Source organism: Oncorhynchus gorbuscha, unplaced genomic scaffold (assembly GCF_021184085.1).
Source record: "Oncorhynchus gorbuscha isolate QuinsamMale2020 ecotype Even-year unplaced genomic scaffold, OgorEven_v1.0 Un_scaffold_1687, whole genome shotgun sequence".
In the NCBI taxonomy this organism is placed as follows: domain Eukaryota; kingdom Metazoa; phylum Chordata; class Actinopteri; order Salmoniformes; family Salmonidae; genus Oncorhynchus; species Oncorhynchus gorbuscha.
In genome coordinates this window covers 8,886-32,500 of record NW_025746391.1, presented here as the reverse complement: position 1 = coordinate 32,500, position 23,615 = coordinate 8,886, and the positions used below count along the sequence as shown (strand labels likewise).

Genomic DNA, 23,615 nt, shown 5'->3' with positions numbered 1-23,615 from the left:
GAGGAGGCAGAGCTACACTGGGGGAAAGGACTACTTCCTGTCAGCTAGAGCTGAGTGAGGAGGCGGAGCTACACTGGGGGAAAGGACTACTTCCTGTCAGCTAGGGCTGAGTGAGGAGGCAGAGCTACACTGGGGGAAAAGACCACTTCCTGTCAGCTAGGGCTGAGTGAGGAGGCAGAGCTACACTGGGGGGAAAGGACTACTTCCTGTCAGCTAGAGCTGAGTGAGGAGGCAGAGCTACACTGGGGGGAAAGGACTACTTCCTGTCAGCTAGAGCTGAGTGAGGAGGCGGAGCTACACTGGGGGGAAAGGACTACTTCCTGTCAGCTAGGGCTGAGTGAGGAGGCGGAGCTACACTGGGGGGAAAGCCAGACTGACCAGGTGGGTTTGAGTCTGGTTGTTGAACGTAGCGATGGAGTCTGATGGCGTCATGAGGTGAAAGTACAACAACCTCTCACAGTCTCACTACAGAATCAGACTTTTGTCCATAAATGTCAAAATTCAAAAGGTTAAAAAGGGGAACTGACATGAACTGAACTTGATCGACAGTTATCCAGTTAGCATATCTCTTGCGTTCAAAAAATTCACCCTGGCTATCTACTCCAATTTCAGAGCACTCTCATCTGAGTGTGCCAGAGTGCAGAATAACTGATTACTTTATGAACGCGCAACAAACGCTGAATATGACCAGTGTCAGTAAACATAGGTAAAAAATATATAGTTAGTCATGAACACTAGATAACATGTAAACAATCTAACCAGCTCTGGCTAGGGCGAGTAAAATTGTCAGAGTGAGGAGTTCTCTCATTTATGTCTGGAAGTAGCTAGCTAGCTAGCTAGCCAACTTTAGCCAGTTAGCTTGGGTGCTTGGTTGGGACAAGCATGCATTGGCAGGCAAGCTGCAGAAGGAGGAGCAGGCTACTTACTATTCCCCATTGTTTATCAGTGCAATTTTGACAGCAAACTAGCTGAAAAAGTTTGAGAGGATTTTTTCTAATGTTCCTTCATTATATTTGAGTTAATCTTGCTCTGGCTAGCATTAATTGTTGATCTTGTTGTTAGCCTACCTTTTTTTATGGCTGTTTGAGCAATGGGACAGTAAAGCTCCCAAATGTAAGAGGACTCCCGTGGAATATAAACATTTGCAGAAATCCATTCAGGGGCATTTTGTTGCTGTTGCCAAATGAGTTATAGTGATCTAAAGTCGCGCAGTTGCTACTGCCTGTAAACACACAATCAAGTTCAAAGGTAATGAAGGCAGGTCCTACTGCCTGTAAACACACAATCCAGTTCAAAGGTAATGAAGGCAGGTCCAACTGCCTGTAAACACAAAGTCCAGTTCAAAGGTAATGAAGGCAGGTCCAACTGCCTGTAAACACACAGTCCAGTTCAAAGGTAATGAAGGCAGGTCCAACTGCCTGTAAACACACAGTCCAGTTCAAAGGTAATGAAGGCAGGTCCAACTGCCTGTAAACACACAGTCCAGTTCAAAGGTAATGAAGGCAGGTCCAACTGCCTGTAAACACACAGTCCAGTTCAAAGGTAATGAAGGCAGGTCCAACTGCCTGTAAACACACAATCCAGTTCAAAGGTAATGAAGGCAGGTCCAACTGCCTGTAAACACACAGTCCAGTTCAAAGGTAATGAAGGCAGGTCCAACTGCCTGTAAACACACAGTCCAGTTCAAAGGTAATGAAGGCAGGTCCAACTGCCTGTAAACACACAGTCCAGTTCAAAGGTAATGAAGGCAGGTCCAACTGCCTGTAAACACACAGTCCAGTTCAAAGGTAATGACGGCAGGTCCAACTGCCTGTAAACACAGTCCAGTTCAAAGGTAATGACGGCAGGCCCTTGTGGCAAATAGCTTGTTTGCATAAAGGCCTCCTGTAGCTCTGATTGGCTATGGCGTACTGGTCTACGTAGACTCTGGTCCTGGATGAGAGAGATTTTTTAAAATGTGGTTTTAATTACTGCCGTGTCTATTAGTTGTCCAAAACGCACTGCCGCTTTCCCACTCTATATTGATATAGAACTTTCACAAATGTCTTAGTATACAGCTGTAATATTATGTCTTAGTATACAGCTGTAATATTATGTCTTAGTATACAGCTGTAATATTATGTCTTAGTATACAGCTGTAATATTATGTCTTAGTATACAGCTGTAATATTATGTCTTAGTATACAGCTTTAATATTATGTCTTAGTATACAGCTGTAATATTATGTCTTAGTATACAGCTGTAATATTATGTCTTAGTATACAGCTGTAATATTATGTCTTAGTATACAGCTGTAATATTATGCCTTAGTATACAGCTGTAATATTATGTCTTAGTATACAGCTGTGATATTATGTCTTAGTATACAGCTGTAATATTATGTCTTAGTATACAGCTGTAATATTATGTCTTAGTATACAGCTGTAATATTATGTCTTAGTATACAGCTGTAATATTATGTCTTAGTATACAGCTGTAATATTATGTCTTAGTATACAGCTGTAATATTATGTCTTAGTATACAGCTGTAATATTATGTCTTAGTATACAGCTGTAATATTATGTCTTAGTATACAGCTGTAATATTATGTCTTAGTATACAGCTGTAATATTACGTCTTAGTATACAGCTGTAATATTATGTCTTAGTATACAGCTGTAATATTATGTCTTAGTATACAGCTGTAATATTATGTCTTAGTATACAGCTGTAATATTATGTCTTAGTATACAGCTGTAATATTATGTCTTAGTATACAGCTGTCATATTATGTCTTAGTATACAGCTGTAATATTACGTCTTAGTATACAGCTGTAATATTATGTCTTAGTATACAGCTGTAATATTATGTCTTAGTATACAGCTGTAATATTATGTCTTAGTATACAGCTGTAATATTATGTCTTAGTATACAGCTGTAATATTATGTCTTAGTATACAGCTGTAATATTATGTCTTAGTATACAGCTGTAATATTATGTCTTAGTATACAGCTGTAATATTATGTCTTAGTATACAGCACACAATCCCCAATCAGTCTAAGAATGTATGAAAGCGTGAAAATGATCATATCTAAGTGCTTCACTTGTCAGAAAATGAAAGAATAAAAAGTGTCATTCTGTCTGGGGATGTTTATGAACAGATTTAAATATGGTTTAATGTTACAGTTCCACTTTAAGTGGAGGCATTCATTCTGAATGGTCAAGTTAATGGTTAAAGATGGGGTGTGGTGAGATGGTTTAATGTTACAGTTCCACTTTAAGTGGAGGCATTCATTCTGAATGGTCAAGTTAAGGGTTAAAGATGGGGTTTGGTGAGATGGTTTAATGTTACAGTTCCACTTTAAGTGGAGGCATTCATTCTGAATGGTCAAGTTAAGGGTTAAGGTTTGGGCTGTGGTAAGATGGTTTAATGTTGCAGTTCCACTTTAAGTGGAGGCATTCATTATGAATGGTCAAGTTAAGGGTTAAAGATGGGGTGTGGTGAGATGGTTTAATGTTACAGTTCCACTTTAAGTGGAGGCATTCATTCTGAATGGTCAAGTTAAGGGTTAAGGTTTGGGCTGTGGTAAGATGGTTTAATGTTGCAGTTCCACTTTAAGTGTTGGCATTCATTCTGAATGGTCAAGTTAAGGGTTAAGGTTTGGGCTGTGGTAAGATGGTTTAATGTTGCAGTTCCACTTTAAGTGGAGGCATTCATTCTGAAAGGTCAAGTTAAGGGTTAAAGATGGGGTGTGGTGAGATGGTTTAATGTTACAGTTCCACTTTAAGTGGAGGCATTCATTCTGAATGGTCAAGTTAAGGGTTAAAGATGGGGTGTGGTGAGATGGTTTAATGTTACAGTTCCACTTTAAGTGGAGGCATTCATTCTGAATGGTCAAGTTAAGGGTTAAGGTTTGGGCTGTGGTAAGATGGTTTAATGTTGCAGTTCCACTTTAAGTGGAGGCATTCATTCTGAATGGTCAAGTTAAGGGTTAAAGATGGGGTGTGGTGAGATGGTTTAATGTTACAGTTCCACTTTAAGTGGAGGCATTCATTCTGAATGGTCAAGTTAAGGGTTAAAGATGGGGTGTGGTGAGATGGTTTAATGTTGCAGTTCCACTTTAAGTGTTGGCATTCATTCTGAATGGTCAAGTTAAGGGTTAAAGATGGGGTGTGGTGAGATGGTTTAATGTTGCAGTTCCAGTGTTGGCATTCATTCTGAATGGTCAAGTTAAGGGTTAAAGATGGGGTGTGGTGAGATGGTTTAATGTTGCAGTTCCACTTTAAGTGTTGGCATTCATTCTGAATGGTCAAGTTAAGGGTTAAAGATGGGGTGTGGTGAGATGGTTTAATGTTGCAGTTCCACTTTAAGTGTTGGCATTCATTCTGAATGGTCAAGTTAAGGGTTAAAGATGGGGTGTGGTGAGATGGTTTAATGTTGCAGTTCCACTTTAGTGTTGGCATTCATTCTGAATGGTCAAGTTAAGGGTTAAAGATGGGGTGTGGTGAGATGGTTTAATGTTGCAGTTCCACTTTTATGTTGGCATTCATTCTGAATGGTCAAGTTAAGGGTTAAAGATGGGGTGTGGTGAGATGGTTTAATGTTGCAGTTCCACTTTAAGTGTTGGCATTCATTCTGAATGGTCAAGTTAAGGGTTAAAGATGGGGTGTGGTGAGATGGTTTAATGTTGCAGTTCCACTTTAAGTGTTGGCATTCATTCTGAATGGTCAAGTTAAGGGTTAAAGATGGGGTGTGGTGAGATGGTTTAATGTTGCAGTTCCACTTTAGTGTTGGCATTCATTCTGAATGGTCAAGTTAAGGGTTAAAGATGGGGTGTGGTGAGATGGTTTAATGTTGCAGTTCCACTTTATGGAGGCATTCATTCTGAATGGTCAAGGGTTAAAGATGGGGTGTGGTGAGATGGTTTAAAGATGGAGGCATTCATTCTGAATGGTGTTAAGGGTTAAAGATGGGGTGTTGAGATGGTTGCAGTTCCACTTTAGTGGAGGCATTCATTCTGAATGGTCAAGTTAAGGGTTAAAGATGGGGTGTGGTGAGATGGTTTAATGTTGCAGTTCCACTTTTATGTTGGCATTCATTCTGAATGGTCAAGTTAAGGGTTAAAGATGGGGTGTGGTGAGATGGTTTAATGTTGCAGTTCCACTTTATGGAGGCATTCATTCTGAATGGTCAAGTTAAGGGTTAAAGATGGGGTGTGGTGAGATGGTTTAATGTTGCAGTTCCACTTTAAGTGGAGGCATTCATTCTGAATGGTCAAGTTAAGGGTTAAAGATGGGGTGTGGTGAGATGGTTTAATGTTGCAGTTCCACTTTAAGTGGAGGCATTCATTCTGAATGGTCAAGTTAAGGGTTAAAGATGGGGTGTGGTGAGATGGTTTAATGTTGCAGTTCCACTTTAAGTGGAGGCATTCATTCTGAATGGTCAAGTTAAGGGTTAAAATAAAATCAATGTTCTTTTGTCACATACACATGGTTAGCAGATGTTAATGCGAGTATAGCGAAATGCTTGTGCTTCTAGTTCCGACAATGCAGTAATAGCCAACGAGTAATCTAGCTAACAATTCCAAAACTACTACCTTATAGACACAAGTGTAAAGGGATAAAGAATATGTACATAAAGATAGATGAATGAGTGATGGTACAGAGCGGCATAGGCACGATGCAGTAGATGGTATTGAGTGCAGTATATACAAATGAGATGAGTATGTAAACAAAGTGGCATAGTTAAAGTGGCTAGTGATACATGTATTACATAAAGATGCAGTAGATGATATAGAGTACAGGGTTAAGGTTTAGGCTGTGGTAAGAAACCACACAAACAAAAGACATGAGTGCCTTGACACTGGGACTGAACACGCGACAGTCGGAGCAGGATCTTCGCGGCTTCCGCACCATCCGCCGTCCCCATCAACAACACCCGTAGTGAAACCCAGGCATACCTGATGGTGATAGGGCTCACTGTTGCCCCCTAGTGGCAGGTTTTGAAAAGCAGGATGGCCGTCTCATTTCCCAGTGTGTACTTTTTAAAATTTTATTTGACCTTTATTTAACCAGGCAAGTCAGTTAAGAACACATTTTTATTTTCAATGACGGCCTAGGAACAGTGGGTTAACTGGTCTAGGAACAGTGGGTTAACTGGTCTAGGAACAGTGGGTTAACTGGTCTAGGAACAGTGGGTTAACTGGTCTAGGAACAGTGGGTTAACTGGTCTAGGAACAGTGGGTTAACTGGTCTAGGAACAGTGGGTTAACTGGTCTAGGAACAGTGGGTTAACTGCCTGTTCAGGGACAGAACGACAGATTTGTACCTTGTCAGCTCGGGGATTCAAACTTGCAACCTTTCGGTTACTAGTCCAACGCTCTAACCACTAGGCTACCTTATAAACACATAGCACACTATAAACACGGACGCCTCCTTTCCCAGTGTGTACTGAGACACCTGGCTGGATAGTGAGATGGTTTAAGGTGCTGCTAAGGTTATGGTATAACGTGATGAGCGTCTTGTCTGGGGAGGTTACATGATATCCCAGTACAGAGGGGATGAAGCCAGAGCAGAGGGAGGTCATCACTGCTCACACACACACGCACACACGCACACACACACACACACACACACACACACACACACACACACACACACACACACACACACACACACACACACACACACACACACACACACACACACACACACACACACACACACACACACACACTGGAGCTAGGGCGACAAACGCAAATCATCGACACCAACCTTACCGATGACTTATCAAAGACATTTGACGATATGGTTCATTACGATAAGTTGCCTGGACTAGAGAAATGTACCATTTGACAATTAATTAAATAGTTGACTAATATGGGGGGGGTTGTTAATGGAACAGTTGAGGACTTCAACCATCAAACTAGTAGCAGTAGTTTAAAGGGTCATAAAAAATAAAACTATGGTGCAGATGGATGTTATAAACTACACAGCAGATGGATGTTATAAACTATACAGCAGATGGATGTTATAAACTATACAGCAGATGGATGTTATAAACTATACAGCAGATGGATGTTATAAACTATACAGCAGATGGATGTTATAAACTATACAGCAGATGGATGTTATAAACTATGGTGCAGATGGATGTTATAATCTATACAGCAGATGGAGGTTATAAACTATGGTGCAGATGGATGTTATAAACTACACAGCAGATGGATGTTATAAACTATACAGCAGATGGATGTTATAAACTATACAGCAGATGGATGTTATAAACTATGGTGCAGATGGATGTTATAAACTATACAGCAGATGGATGTTATAAACTATACAGCAGATGGATGTTATAAACTATACAGCAGATGGATGTTATAAACTATACAGCAGATGGATGTTATAAACTATGGTGCAGATGGATGTTATAATCTATACAGCAGATGGATGTTATAAACTATACAGCAGATGGATGTTATAAACTATGGTGCAGATGGATGTTATAAACTATACAGCAGATGGATGTTATAAACTATGGTGCAGATGGATGTTATAAACTATACAGCAGATGGATGTTATAAACTATACAGCAGATGGATGTTATAAACTATACAGCAGATGGATGTTATAAACTACACAGCAGATGGATGTTATAAACTATGGTGCAGATTAATGTTATAAACTATACAGCAGATGGATGTTATAAACTATACAGCAGATGGATGTTATAAACTATACAGCAGATGGATGTTATAAACTACACAGCAGATGGATGTTATAAACTATACAGCAGATGGATGTTATAAACTATACAGCAGATGGATGTTATAAACTATGGTGCAGATGGATGTTATAATCTATACAGCAGATGGATGTTATAAACTATACAGCAGATGGATGTTATAAACTATGGTGCAGATGGATGTTATAAACTATGGTGCAGATGGATGTTATAAACTATACAGCAGATGGATGTTATAAACTATACAGCAGATGGATGTTATAAACTATACAGCAGATGGATGTTATAAACTATGGTGCAGATGGATGTTATAAACTATACAGCAGATGGATGTTATAAACTATACAGCAGATGGATGTTATAAACTATGGTGCAGATGGATGTTATAAACTATACAGCAGATGGATGTTATAAACTATGAAGAGATGGATGTTATAAACTATACAGCAGATGGATTTTTTAAACTATACAGCAGATGGATGTCATAAACTATACAGCAGATGGATGTAATAAACTACACACAGATGGATGTTATAAACTATACACAGATGGATGTTATAAACTATGGTGAAGACATTGTTATACATGTATCGATATTTTTCAACACATTAATTCAGGAAATATACACACACACTTATCACACACACACACACACACACACACACACACACACACACACACACACACACACACACACACACACACACACACACACACACACACACACACACACACACACACACACACACACACACACACACACACACATACAGTGTAATGTTTTTTTGGGCGTCTTTCATTGCAGAGTGATCTCTCATATTGTTGTGTGTGTTTCCTGAGGTTCTCTCCTTCTCCTAGTTAAGTAATGATGGCAGACAGATTTAGGTCAGGCATCAAATGTCCATGGTACTCAAACACACACACACATACAAACACATACTCGCCTACCTCCAGCCCTCGCCCTACTCTCCCACACTCTCTCACACGCAGCCCTCTTCCTACTGTTCCCCACTCTCCCAGCATCACACACCCAGACCAGGCTGAGGACAAAATCCAGCCCCTGGCCAAAGTCTGGCCTAAATGGAGACAGAGAGCACAGGACACAGAAGAGAAAGTAAGACTGAATATAATAGAGAAGGAGAGAGGAAGGCAGAAGGAGAGGGGAAGGCAGAAGGAGAGAGGAAGGGAGAAGGAGAGGGGAAGGCAGAAGGAGAGTGGAAGGGAGAAGGAGAGGGGAAGGGAGAAGGAGAGGGGAAGGCAGAAGGAGAGAGGAAGGCAGAAGGAGAGGGGACGGGAGAAGGAGAGGGGAAGGGAGGAGGAGAGGGGAAGGGAGAAGGAGAGAGGAAGGCAGAATGAGAGGGGAATGGAGAAGGAGAGGGGAAGGGAGAAGGAGAGGGAAGGCAGAAGGAGAGAGGAAGGCAGAAGGAGAGAGGAAGGCAGAAGGAGAGAGGAAGGCAGAAGGAGAGAGGAAGGGAGAAGGAGAGGGGAAGGCAGAAGGAGAGGGGAAGGGAGAAGGAGAGGGGAAGGCAGAAGGAGAGAGGAAGGCAGAAGGAGAGAGGAAGGCAGAAGGAGAGAGGAAGGCAGAAGGAGAGGGAACGGGAGAAGGAGAGGGGGGAAGGGAGGAGGAGAGGGGAAGGGAGAAGGAGAGAGGAAGGCAGAATGAGAGGGGAATGGAGAAGGAGAGAGGAAGGGAGAAGGAGAGGGAAGGGAGAAGGAGAGGGGAAGGCAGAAGGAGAGAGGAAGGCAGAAGGAGAGAGGAAGGCAGAAGGAGAGAGGAAGGCAGAAGGAGAGAGGAAGGGAGAAGGAGAGAGGAAGGAAGGAAGGAGGAGAGGAAGGCAGAAGGGAGAGGGGAAGGCAGAAGGAGAGAGGAAGGGAGAAGGAGAGGGGAAGGCAGAAGGAGAGGGGAAGGGAGAAGGAGAGGGGAAGGGAGGAGGAGAGGGGAAGGAGGAGAGTTGGAAGGGAGAAGGAGAGGGGAAGGGAGAAGGAGAGGGGAAGGGTGAAGGAGAGGGGAAGGGAGAAGGAGAGAGGAAGGGAGAAGGAGAGGGGAAGGCAGAAGGAGAGAGGAAGGGAGAAGGAGAGGGGAAGGGAGAAGGAGAGAGGAAGGCAGAAGGAGAGGGGAAGGGGAGAAGGAGAGGGGAAGGGAGAAGGAGAGGAGGAAGGGAGGAGAGGGGAAGGCAGAAGGAGAGAGGAAGGCAGAAGGAGAGAGGAAGGCAGAATGAGAGGGGAATGGAGAAGGAGAGAGGAAGGGAGAAGGAGAGGGGAAGGGAGGAGAGTTGGAAGGGAGAAGGAGAGGGGTAGGGAGAAGGAGAGGGGAAGGGGGAGGAGGAGAGAGGAAGGCAGAAGGAGAGAGGAAGGCAGAAGGAGAGGGAACGGGAGAAGGAGAGGGGAAGGGAGGAGGAGAGGGGAAGGGAGAAGGAGAGAGGAAGGCAGAATGAGAGGGGAATGGAAAGGAGAGAGGAAGGTAGAAGGAGAGAGGGAAGGGAGGAGAGTTGGAAGGAGGAGAAGGAGAGGGGAAGGGAGAAGGAGAGGGGAAGGGTGAAGGAGAGGGAAGGAGAAGGAGAGAGGAAGGGAGAAGGAGAGGGGAAGGCAGAAGGAGAGAGGAAGGCAGAAGGAGAGGGAAGGAGAGGAGAGGGAAGGGAGAAGGAGAGGGGAAGGGAAGGAGAGTTGGAAGGAGAAGAGAGGGGAAGGGGAGGAGAGGGAAGGCAGAAGGAGAGAGGAAGGCAGAAGGAGAGAGGAAGGCAGAAGGAGAGAGGGCAGAAGGAGAGAGGAAGGGAGAAGGAGAGAGGAAGGCAGAAGGAGAGGGGAAGGCAGAAGGAGAGGGGAGGAGGATGGCAGAAGGAGAGAGGAAGGAGAAGGAGAGAGGAAGGCAGAAGGAGAGAGGAAGGGAGAAGGAGAGGGGAAGGCAGAAGGAGAGAGGAAGGCAGAAGGAGAGGGAAGGCAGAAGGAGAGAGGAAGGAGAAGGAGAGGGGGGGAAGGGGAGAGAGGAAGGCAGAGAGGGAAGGGAGGAGGGAGGGAGGGGAAGGGAAGGAGAGTTGGAAGGAGAAGGAGAGGGGAAGGGAGAAGGAGAGGGGAGAGGGGAAGGGAGGGGAAGGGAGAAGGAGAGAGGAAGGGAGAAGGAGAGGGGAAGGCAGAAGGAGAGGGGAAGGAGAGAAGGGAGAAGGAGAGGGGAAGGGAGAGAAGGAGAGGGAGAAGGAGGAGGAGAGAAGGGAGAAGGGAGGGAAAGGGGAAGGGAGAAGGAGAGAGGGGAAGGGAGAAGGAGAGAGGAAGGGAGAGGAGGGGAAGGCAGAAGGAGAGAGGAAGGCAGAAGGAGAGGGAGGCAGAAGGAGAAGGCAGAATGAGAGGGGAATGGAGAAGGAGAGAGGAAGGGAAGAAGGAGAGAAGGGAAGGGAGGAGGAGGGGAAGGGAGAAGGAGAGGGGAAGGGAGAAGGAGAGGGGAAGGGGAGGAGGAGGGAGAGAGGAAGGCAGAAGGAGAGAGGAAGGCAGAAGGAGAGAGGGAAGAAGGGAGGAGGGGAGGGAGGGGAAAGGAGGAGGAGAGGGAAGAAGGAGAAGGAGAGAAGGAAGGCAGAATGAGAGGGGAATGGAGAAGGAGAGAGGAAGGAGAAGGAGAGGGGAAGGGAGGAGGAGTTGGAAGGGAGAAGAGAGGGGAAGGGAGAAGGAGAGGGGGAAGGGTGAAGGAGAGGGGAAGGGAGAAGGAGAGAGGAAGGGAGAAGGAGAGGGGAAGGCAGAAGGAGAGAGGAAGGCAGAAGGAGAGGGGAAGGAGAAGGGAAGGAGAAGGAGAGGGGAAGGGAGAAGAAGGAGAGAGGAAGGGAGGAGAGGGGAAGGCAGAAGGAGAGAGGAAGGCAGAAGGAGAGGGGAAGGCAGAAGGAGAGGAGGGCAGAAGGAGAGAGGAAGGGCAGAAGGAGAGAGGAAGGCAGAAGGGAGAGAGGAAGGCAGAAGGAGAGGGGAAGGGAGAAGGGAGAGAGGGGAAGGGAGGAGGAGAGGGGAAGGGGGGAGAAGGGAGAGAAGGGAAGGGAGAAGGAGAGAGGGAAGGCAGAATGAGAGAGGGAAGGGTGAAGCAGAGAGGGGAAGGGAGAAGGAGAGAGGAAGGGAGAAGGAGAGGGGAAGGGAGAAGGAGAGGGGAAGGGAGAAGGAGAGGGAAGAGAGAAGGAGAGAGGCAGGAGAAGGAGAGAGGAAGGGTGAAGGGAGAGGGGAAGGGAGAAGGAGAGAGGAAGGGAGAAGGAGAGGGAAGGGGAGGGGAGGAGAGGGGAAGGGAGAAGGAGAGAGGAAGGGAGGAGAGGGGAAGGCAGAAGGAGAGAGGAAGGCAGAAGGAGAGAGGAAGGCAGAAGGAGAGAGGGCAGAAGGAGAGAGGAAGGCAGAAGGGAGAGAGGAAGGCAGAAGGAGAGAGGAAGGCAGAAGGAGAGAGGATGGCAGAAGGGAGAGAGGAAGGGAGAAGGAGAGGAGGAAGGCAGAAGGAGAGAGGAAGGGAGAAGGAGAGAGGAAGGCAGAAGGAGAGAGGAAGGCAGAAGGAGAGGGGAAGGCAGAAGGAGAGAGGAAGGCAGAAGGAGAGGGGAAGGGAGAAGGAGAGGGGAAGGGAGGAGGAGAGGGGAAGGGAGGAGAGTTGGAAGGGAGAAGGAGAGGGGAAGGGAGAAGGAGAGGGGAAGGGTGAAGGAGAGGGGAAGGGAGAAGGAGAGAGGAAGGGAGAAGGAGAGGGGAAGGCAGAAGGAGAGAGAAGGAAGGGAGAAGGAGAGGGGAAGGGAGAAGGAGAGAGGAAGGCAGAAGGAGAGAAGGAAGGGAGAAGGAGAGGGAAGGGAGAAGGAGAGAGGAAGGGAGGAGAGGGGAAGGCAGAAGGAGAGAGGAAGGCAGAAGGAGAGAGGAAGGCAGAATGAGAGGGGAATGGAGAAGGAGAGAGGAAGGGAGAAGGAGAGGGGAAGGGAGGAGAGTTGGAAGGGAGAAGGAGAGGGGGTAGGGAGAAGGAGAGGGGAAGGGAGGAGGAGAGAGGAAGGCAGAAGGGAGAGAGGAAGGCAGAAGGAGAGGGAACGGGAGAAGGAGAGAGGGAAGGGAGGAGGGAGGGAAGGGGGAATGGAGAAGGAGAGAGGAAGGCAGAATGAGGGAGGGAGGGGTGAAGGAGAGGAGGGGAAGGGAGAAGGAGAGAGGAAGGGAGAAGGAGAGGGGAAGGGAGGGAGAAGGAGAGGGGAAGAGGGGAGAAGGAGAGGGAAGAGAGAAGGAGAAGGCAGGGAGAAGGGAGAGAGGAAGGGTGAAGGAGAGGGGAAGGGAGAAGGAGAGAGGAAGGAGAAGGAGAGGGGAAGGGAGGAGGAGGGAGGAGAGGGAAGGGAGAAGGAGAGGGGGAAGGGAGAAGGAGAGGGAAGGGAGAAGGAGAGGGGAAGGGAAGGAGGAGAGGGGAAGGGGGGAGAAGGAGAGGGGGACGGAGAAGGAGAGGGGAAGGGAGAAGGAGAGGGGAATGGAGAAGGAGAGGGGAAGGGAGGAGGAGAGGGGAAGGGGAGGAGGGGAGAGGGGAAGGGAGGAGTGGGAAGGGAGAAGGAGAGGGGAAGGGGAGAAGGAGGAGAGAATGAGAGGGGAAGGGAGGAGGAGAGAGAAGGAGAGGGGAAGGGAGAAGGAGAGGGGAAGGGAGGAGAGAGAGAAGGGGGAGAGAGGGAGAGGGAAGGGAGGAGAGAGAGAAGGGAGAAGGAGAGGGGGGGAAGGAGAGGAAGAGAGAGAAGGGAGAAGGAGAGGGGAAGGGAGGGAGAGAGAGAATGGAGAAGGAGAGGGGAAGGGAGGAGGAGAGAAGGGAGAAGGAGAGGGGAAGGGAGGAGAGAGAGAAGGAGAAGGAGAGGGGAAGGGAGGAGAGAGAGAGAGAAGGAGACTAGCCTCAGGATGAAGGACATTAGGACACAATAAAGGGACACAAAGACAAGCTGGAAGAGAGAGAGACTGTGTGTGTGTGTGTGTGTGTGTGTGTGTGTGTGTACGTGTGTATGTTAGTGAGTCAGTGCATGTCTATGTGTGAAGGAGACTAGTGTGTGACGTTTGTGTGACACAAAGACAAGTGTGTATGTTAGTGAGTCAGTGTGTGTCTGTGTGTGTGTGTGTGTGTGTGTGTGTGTGTGTGCGTGCGTGCGTTTGTGTGTGCGTGTGTATGTTAGTGAGTCAGTGTGTGTCTCTGTGTGTGTGTGTGTATTGTAGGTACATATGTAAATAGTGGTATAAGGGGACCCTACAGGTCTTATTTTCCTGCCTGATTTCCATTGCAGACTGTATAAGACCCAACCAAATCAGCAGTGTGTGTGTGTGTGTGTGTGTGTGTGTGTGTGTGTGTGTGTGTGTGTGTGTGTGTGTGTGTGTGTGTGTGTGTGTGTGTGTGTGTGTGTGTGTGTGTGTGTGTGTGTGTGTGTGTGTGTGTGTGTGTGTGTGTGTGTGTGTGTGTGTGTGTGTGTGTGTGTGTGTGTGTGTGTGTGTGTGTATGAAAATTAGATGTTTGTGTCTGGTGGTTGATGTAAATGAATGGTGTACTGGTTAGATTTGCTTTGTTTTCCTGTGACAGGCGCACACACACACACACACACACACACACACACACACACACACACACACTTCTGCCTTCCTCATCTCTGCTCTCTTGCGTTTCACTCCTTCACCTACATCTAGACACAATATCGTAACAATGGAAGTTATTGAGGTCAAATTTGTCTCCACCTTTGTAGATTGGGGTGATCAGTCCTTGGTTCCAAATATTGGGGAATATGCCAGAGCTAAGTATGATGCTAAAGAGTTTAAGTATAGCCAATTGGAATTTGTGGTCTGTGTATTTTATCATTTCATTGAGGATTACCATCAACACCACAGGCCTTTTAGGTTGGAGGGTTTGAATGTTGTCTTGTAGTTCAATCCATGTAATTGGATCATCCAGTGGGTTCTGGTAGTGTTTAGTAGTTGATTCTAAGATTTGTATTTGATCATGGGGTGGCAGGGTGGCCTAGTGGTTAGAGGCAGGGTAGACTAGTGGTTAGAGGCAGGGTAGTCTAGTGGTTAGAGGCAGGGTAGACTAGTGGTTAGAGGCAGGGTAGCCTAGTGGTTAGAGGCAGGGTGGCCTAGTGGTTAGAGGCAGGGTAGACTAGTGGTTAGAGGCAGGGTAGTCTAGTGGTTAGAGGCAGGGTAGTCTAGTGGTTAGAGGCAGGGTAGCCTAGTGGTTAGAGGCAGGGTGGCCTAGTGGTTAGAGGCAGGGTAGACTAGTGGTTAGAGGCAGGGTAGTCTAGTGGTTAGAGGCAGGGTAGTCTAGTGGTTAGAGGCAGGGTAGCCTAGTGGTTAGAGGCAGGGTGGGAGTGGTTAGAGGCAGGGTAGACTAGTGGTTAGAGGCAGGGTAGTCTAGTGGTTAGAGGCAGGGTAGCCTAGTGGTTAGAGGCAGGGTGGCCTAGTGGTTAGAGGCAGGGTAGACTAGTGGTTAGAGGCAGGGTAGTCTAGTGGTTAGAGGCAGGGTAGCCTAGTGGTTAGAGGCAGGGTGGCCTAGTGGTTAGAGGCAGGGTAGACTAGTGGTTAGAGGCAGGGTAGTCTAGTGGTTAGAGGCAGGGTAGCCTAGTGGTTAGAGGCAGGGTGGCCTAGTGGTTAGAGGCAGGGTAGACTAGTGGTTAGAGGCAGGGTGGCCTAGTGGTTAGAGACAGGGTAGCCTAGTGGTTAGAGGCAGGGTAGACTAGTGGTTAGAGGCAGGGTAGTCTAGTGGTTAGAGGCAGGGTAGACTAGTGGTTAGAGGCAGGGTAGCCTAGTGGTTAGAGGCAGGGTGGCCTAGTGGTTAGAGGCAGGGTAGCCTAGTGGTTAGAGGCAGGGTAGACTAGTGGTTAGAGGCAGGGTAGCCTAGTGGTTAGAGGCAGGGTAGCCTAGTGGTTAGAGGCAGGGTAGCCTAGTGGTTAGAGGGTAGCCTAGTGGTTAGAGGCAGGGTGGCCTAGTGGTTAGAGGCAGGGTAGACTAGTGGTTAGAGGCAGGGTAGTCTAGTGGTTAGAGGCAGGGTAGCCTAGTGGTTAGAGGCAGGGTAGCCTAGTGGTTAGAGGCAGGGTAGCCTAGTGGTTAGAGGCAGGGTAGACTAGTGGTTAGAGGCAGGGTAGTCTAGTGGTTAGAGGCAGGGTAGCCTAGTGGTTAGAGGCAGGGTAGCCTAGTGGTTAGAGGCAGGGTGGCCTAGTGGTTAGAGGCAGGGTAGACTAGTGGTTAGAGGCAGGGTAGTCTAGTGGTTAGAGGCAGGAAGGTTAGTTTCAAACCCCCTGACAAGGTGGTTAGAGGCAGGGTGGCCTAGTGGTTAGAGGCAGGGTAGACCTAGTGGTTAGAGGCAGGGTAGTCTAGTGGTTAGAGGCAGGGTAGTTCCTAGTGGTTAGAGGTAGGGTGGCCTAGTGGTTAGAGGCAGGGTAGACTAGTGGTTAGAGGCAGGGTAGTCTAGTGGTTAGAGGCAGGGTAGCCTAGTGGTTAGAGGCAGGGTGGCCTAGTGGTTAGAGGCAGGGTAGACTAGTGGTTAGAGTTAACCCACTGCAGACCAGGTGGCCTAGTGGTTAGAGACAGGGTAGCCTAGTGGTTAGAGGCAGGGTAGACCTAGTGGTTAGAGGCAGGGTAGTCCTAGTGGTTAGAGGCAGGGTAGACCTAGTGGTTAGAGGCAGGGTAGCCTAGTGGTTAGAGCAGGTACTGCCTAGTGGTTAGAGGCAGGGTAGCCTAGTGGTTAGAGGCAGGGTAAAGACTGTGGTTAGAGGCAGGGTAGCCTAGTGGTTAGAGGCAGGGTAGCCTAGTGGTTAGAGCAGTTAGTTCCTAGTGGTTAGAGACCAGGTAACCCCTAGTGGTTAGAGACCAGGTAGCCTAGTGGTTAGAGGCAGGGTAGCCTAGTGGTTAGAGGCAGGGTAGCCTAGTGGTTAGAGACAGGTAGCCTAGTGGTTAGAGTTAACCCACAGGGTAGCCTAGTGGTTAGAGGCAGGGTAGCCTAGTGGTTAGAGGCAGGGTAGCCCAGTGGTTAGAGGAAGTTAACCCACTGTTCCTAGACCAGTTCACCCACTGTTCCTAGACCAGTTAACCCACTGTTCCAGACCAGTTAACCCACTGTTCCTAGCCTAGTGGTTAGAGCAGGGTAGTCTAGTGGTTAGAGGCAGGGTAGCCTAGTGGTTAGAGGCACTGGTAGCCTAGTGGTTAGAGGCAGACCAGTAGTCTAGTGGTTAGAGGCAGGGTAGCCTAGTGGTTAGAGGCAGAGTAGCCTAGTGGTTAGAGGCAGGGTAGCCTAGTGGTTAGAGCATTGGACCAGTTAAACGGAAGTTTGCAAGTTTCAAACCCCGAGCTGACAAGGTACAAATCTGTCGTTCTGACCCTGAACAGGCAGTTCACCCACTGTTCCTAGACCAGTTCACCCACTGTTCCTAGACCAGTTAACCCACTGTTCCTAGACCAGTTAACCCACTGTTCCTAGACCAGTTCACCCACTGTTCCTAGACCAGTTCACCCACTGTTCCTAGACCAGTTAAACCCACTGTTCCTAGACCAGTTCCTAGACCCCACTGTTCCTAGACCAGTTAACCCACTGTTCCTAGACCAGTTAACCAGTTCCTAGACCAACCCACTGTTCCTAGACCAGTTAACCCACTGTTCCTAGACCAGTTAACCCACTGTTCCTAGACCAGTTAACCCACTGTTCCTAGACCAGTTAACCCACTGTTCCTAGACCAGTTAACCCACTTTTCCTAGACCAGTTAACCCACTGTTCCTAGACCAGTTAACCCACTTTTCCTAGACCAGTTAACCCACTGTTCCTAGACCAGTTAACCCACTTTTCCTAGACCAGTTAACCCACTGTTCCTAGACCAGTTAACCCACTGTTCCTAGACCAGTTAACCCACTGTTCCTAGACCAGTTAACCCACTGTTCCTAGACCAGTTAACCCACTGTTTAGACCAGTTAACCCAGACCAGTTAACCCACTGTTCCTAGACCAGTTAACCCACTGTTCCTAGGCCGTCATTGAAAATAAGAATTTGTTCTTCACTGACTTGCCTGGTTAAATAAAGGTAAAATAAAAACATTTAAAAATAAAAATGTATTTGTTGTTGCTGTCTATTGTTTGTTATAGAGCCATATTGGAGAAGTGGTTTATCTGACTCTTCATGTTGCTTGTTTAGTGTTTTCCAATTTTCCCAGAAGTGGTTAGAGTCTATGGATTCTTCAATTACATTGAGCTGATTTCTGACGTGCTGTTCCTTCTTTTTCCGTAGTGTATTTCTGTATTGTTTTAGTGATTCACCATAGTGAAGACGTAGACTCAGGTTTTCTGGGTCTCTGTGTTTTTGGTTGGACAGGTTTCTCAATTTCTTTCTTAGGTTTTTTCATTCTTCATCAAACCATTTGCAATTGTTGTTCATTTTTTTCGTTTTTTTTCTTCGGTTGTCAGCTTGAAATGTATAGATTTGAGGTGAAGCCGAGAGGTCAACTATACAGTTCAGGTTTTCTAAGCCAAGTTTACACCTTCACTACTACAGTAATAGTAATGTCCAGGAAGTTGTCTAAATGGGATGGAATTTATTGTTGCCTAATTGTTTTCTGGTAGGTTTCCACACTACATTCCTTCCATCTATAGCATTTCTTAATATTATCGAAGTCCTTTGGCTTTGATGCCTCATCATTGAGTATTGCTCTGTTGAAGTAGACTGTGATTGTGCTGTGATCTGACAGGGGTGTCAGTAGGCTGATAGTGAACGGTCTGAGAGACTCTGGGTTGAGGTCAGTAGGCTGATAGTGAACGGTCTGAGAGACTCTGGGTTGAGGTCAGTAGGCTGATAGTGAACGGTCTGAGAGACTCTGGGTTGAGGTCAGTGGGCTGATAGTGAACGGTCTGAGAGACTCTGGGTTGAGGTCAGTAGGCTGATAGTGAACGGTCTGAGAGACTCTGGGTTGAGGTCAGTAGGCTGATAGTGAACGGTCTGAGAGACTCTGGGTTGAGGTCAGTAGGCTGATCAGTGAACGGTCTGAGAGACTCTGGGTTGAGGTCAGTAGGCTGATAGTGAACGGTCTGAGAGACTCTGGGTTGAGGTCAGTAGGCTGATAGTGAACGGTCTGAGAGACTCTGGGTTGAGGTCAGTAGGCTGATAGTGAACGGTCTGAGAGACTCTGGGTTGAGGTCACTGATGCAGTAATCTACAGTACTACTACCAAGGGATGAGCTGTAGGTGTACCTACCGTAAAACTCCCCTCGAAGCCAACCATTGACTATGTCTAGACCCAGCGTGCGACAGAGCTGTAGGTGAACCTACCGTAAAACTCCCCTCGAAGCCAACCATTGACTATGTCTAGACCCAGCGTGCGACAGAGCTGTAGGTGAACCTACCGTAAAACTCCCCTCGAAGCCAACCATTGACTATGTCTAGACCCAGCGTGCGACAGAGCTGTAGGTGAACCTACCGTAAAACTCCTCTCGAAGCCAACCATTGACTATGTCTAGACCCAGAGCGTGCGCCAACCAGAGCTGTAGGTGAACCTACCGTAAAACTCCCCTCGAAGCCAACCATTGACTATGTTTAGATCCAGCGTGCGTAAAACAGCCAAAGACAACAGGAATTGAGACCCGTTTTGTCATAGTTGTATCTAAAGGGAAATATTTTGGAGGGAATCCTCCAGGTAGATGGCCCGCTGAGTGCTAAGAGTGTCAGGTTCTTGTCCAGTTCTGGCATGTAGGTCACCACAGCTCTCTCTCTTTCTCTCCCTCTCTCTACCCCCCCACCCCACACTCTCTCTCTCTCTTTCTCTCCCCTCTCTACCCCCCACCCCACACTCTCTCTCTCTCTTTCTCTCCCTCTCTCTATCCCCCCCCACCCCACACTCTCTCTCTCTCTTTCTCTCCCTCTCTCTATCCACCCCCCCCCCACTCTCTCTCTCTCTTTCTCTCCCTCTCTCTCTCTCTCTCTCTTTCTCTCCCTCTCTCTATCCACCCCCACCCCACACTCTCTCTCTCTCTTTCTCTCCTCTCTCTATCCCCCCCCACCACCACACTCTCTCTCTCTTTCTCTCCCTCTCTCTATCCACCCCCCCCACCCCACACTCTCTCTCTCTTTCTCTCCCTCTCTCTATCCACCCCCCCACCCCACTCTCTCTCTCTTTCTCTCCCTCTCTCTATCCACCCCCCACCCCACACTCTCTCTCTCTCTTTCTCTCCCTCTCTCTATCCACCCCCCCCACACTCTCTCTCTCTTTCTCTCCCTCTCTCTATCCAGCCCCCCCACTCTCTCTCTCTCTCTCCTCTCTCTATCCCCCCACCCTCTCTCTCTCTCTCTCTCTCTCTCTCTCTCTCTCTCTCTCTCTCTCTCTCTCTCTCTCTCTCTCTCTCTCCTCTCTCTATCCACCCCCCACCCCACACTCTCTCGCTCTCTCTCTCTCCCTCTCTCTATCCACCCCCCCCACACTCTCTGTCTCTCTCTCTCCCTCTCTCTATCCACCCCCCACACTCTCTTCTCTCTCTCTCTCTCTCTCTCTATCCACACCCCGCCACCCCACACTCTCTCTCTATCCACCCCCCCACTCTCTCTCTCTATCCACCCCCTACCCCACAATCTCTCTCTCTCTATCCACCCCCCCACCCCACACTCTCCCTCTCTCTATCCACCCCCACCCCACACTCTCCCTCTCTCTATCCACACCTCCACACCCCACACTCTCTCTCTCTTTCTCTCCCTCTCTCTATCCACCCCCCACCCCACACTCTCCCTCTCTCTATCCACACCCCCACACCCCACACTCTCTCTCTCTTTCTCTCCCTCTCTCTATCCACCCCCCCCACCCCACACTCTCCCTCTCTCTATCCACCCCCCACCCCACTATCTCCCTCTCTCTATCCACACCCCCACCCCACACTCTCTCTCTCTCTTTCTCTCCCTTTCTCTATCCACACCCCCCCTCTCTCTCTCTCTCTCTCTCTCTTTCTCTCCCTCTCTCTATCCACACCCCCCCTCTCTCTCTCTTTCTCTCCCCTCTCTATCCACCCCCCACCCCCTCTCTCTCTCTCTTTCTCTCCCTCTCTCTATCCACCCCCCCACCCCACACTCTCCCTCTCTCTATCCACCCCCCCCCACCCCACACTCTCCCTCTCTCTATCCACACCCCCCACCCCACTCTCTCTCTCTCTCTTTCTCTCCCTCTCTCTATCCACACCCCCCACTCTCTCTCTCTCTCTCTCTCTCTCTCTCTCTCTCTCTCTCTCTCTCTCTCTCTCTCTCTCTATCCACACCCCCCCCCTCCACTTTACATTCTGTTTATAATCTCTTTGTCCACTGGTCTTTACTTCTCCCCGTGATCCCTCTTTCCACCATCATAGTCCCCAGTCAAAACATACTGACACACGCACACACACACACACACACACACACACACACACACACACACACACACACACACACACACACACACACACACACACACACACACACACACACACACACACACACTCCCTACAGAATACCAACACAGAGGAGAGGCAAACAGAGAGAGACAAAAATAAGACACTCTTCAAAGACTTGGAACACAATCATCACACACACACACAACATATGTAGAAACACACACGCATGCACACACACATTGATTTTAAATTTGATTAGAACAGGAACGTGAGTGATTCACCACTCAGTGAGACAGCCTGTCAGTAAGCAAACCCCCTACTATCACATTCATCATCCTTCTGTCTGTTTCTCAGAGGAGAGGAAGAGGGAGAGATTCTAAATGCCTGTTAATATAATAATAATATATGCCATTTAGCAGACGCTTTTATCCAAAGCGACAGTCATGTGTGCATACATTCTACGTATGGGTGGTCCCGGAATCGAACCCACTACCCTGGCGTTACAAGCGCCATGCTCTACCAACTGAGCTACAGAAGGACCACGGAGTCCATGGAGTGTTCCTTGGTGCATTAAAACACCACACACACTGCAGGAGACGCCACTAGTCAACATGTGTATGACACACACACACGCACACACGCACGCACGCACACACACACACGCACACACACACACACACACACACACACACACACACACACACACACACACACACACACACACACACACACACACACACACACACACACACACACACACACACACACACACACACACACACACACACACACACAGGAGTGTACATGCATGCGCCATATTGACAGGCCAAACCCGTATCCTAAGTTGTATGTATATGTGTGGGTGTGTGTTTGTGTGTGATTGTACAGACCAAACCGTTCTTCATACATGTACCCTACCGTCGCCATTATTCCCGCTTACCTCGAACGCTCGAGTCTCCCTCCTCCTCCTCCTCTGTCGTTCACTGCGTCTCCTCCTTCATCCCGCCTCTCCTCTTCTCTCCTCCGGTCCCCCAATCCTTCCCTCCGTTGTTTTATCCTCGGTTCTCTCTCCCTCTCCTTCTTGCCGATGCAGTTAAAATAAGCCCGTGTAATAGGCGACCCGGTTGCTCCCGGGCGAGGCCACGCGCACCGTGTGTGTGAGAGCGAGATGGAATAAAGAAGGGAGTCAACCGATCCTTGACGTGGGAATTATCCGACAACGCGAGCGTATCCTCCTCGACGAAAAACACTCCACATGAGGAAACACAAGCCACTTTAGCGTCACACATACACTCAATCTCACCTAATAGGACTCGACGGTCTTTCCCGCTGTTGCACGTCACGTTGCACTAAAGTAGCTTATTATAATGATATCCCCCTCGGGTTCCTATGGCGATGACTGTAGCCTATTCTACAGGCTAGTCCAGTTGGATGACAAATAGAAACGTACAGATATAACACATAGCAAATGGAAGTCATATTATATTATATGATCTATCGTCGAGTCCAGTCAAAATGCAGTCGCACTGTTGAGGCTGGTCTATTGGCAAATGTAAAACACTTCAGTAGCGCATAGCTTAGTAGGCTACAGCATCCTTCCTCTCCCCAGCCTGGAATGCGGAGGGCTCCAAGATTACACACGGATAGATATTATCCAGAGCATTTAAAGAATCTAGACCTGATCGTCCGTAATGCTCCATACACCTCACGACCGAATAGAGTTGATATGACCGACGATCAAATGTATGGAATCGTTAATACCCTAGCGAGATAGCGGAAAGTAACGTACGCACTGTTTCTCAATGGCACCGATTTCCGTTAAACGCGGCCTCGTCTAGCTCTGTCTCGTTCGCTCTGTCTCTCTGCTCTCTCTCTCTCTCTCTCTCTCTCTCTCTCTCTCTCTCTCTCTCTCTCTCTCTCTCTCTCTCTCTCTCTCTCTCTCTCTCTCTCTCTCTCTCTCTCTGTCTCTCTCTCTCTCTCTGTCTCTCTCTCTCTCTCTCTCTCTCTTATTTTAATCAAACCAACAAATCTACACTTTAACATAGGCATAGTGGTAATCAGACAGTATAGGCTAATTGTAGTCTAGGACACATAGTTATTATTATTATTTTAAAACTGTACTATTTATAAAGATTGAATCCAGGAGTCAGGAGAAAGCCTAAACCTAACCAATCCAATGCAAATCATATGTAAGAGCAGGGGGCTCCTTACAAAAACCAAAAGCCTACAGCAATATGTTGGCCTATACTGTATAAAAACCAAGACTTATTCCACATTTTGTTATGTAACAGCCTATTCAATTGATCTGTTGTGTCGGTGTACACATACAATATTTTGTTTTGGCCTGAAATGTCTTAGTCTGTATATGTTACGTCAAGCCTAAATAAGTTCAGGAGTAAAAATGTGCTTAACAAGTCACATAGTAAGTTACATGGACTCATTCTGTGTACAATAATAGTGTTTAACATGATGTTTGATTGACTACACCATCTCAGTACCCAACACATACAATTATCTGTTAGGTCCCTCAATTTCAAGCACAGATTCAACCACAAAGACCAGGGAGGTTTTTCAAT

General features: G+C 47.7%; 1 long non-coding RNA gene across 1 annotated transcript in view; it reads right to left on the bottom strand.

The window, feature by feature from the left end:
- The window catches only part of LOC124023823, a 25,623-nt gene extending 3,571 nt beyond the window's left edge, over positions 1-22,052 (bottom strand). Inside the window, exon 1 of the long non-coding RNA XR_006836802.1 lies at positions 21,980-22,052. This is a non-coding gene — a long non-coding RNA (uncharacterized LOC124023823). The remainder of the gene's footprint in view (positions 1-21,979) is intronic.
- Between the last annotated feature and the right edge of the window lie 1,563 nt (positions 22,053-23,615).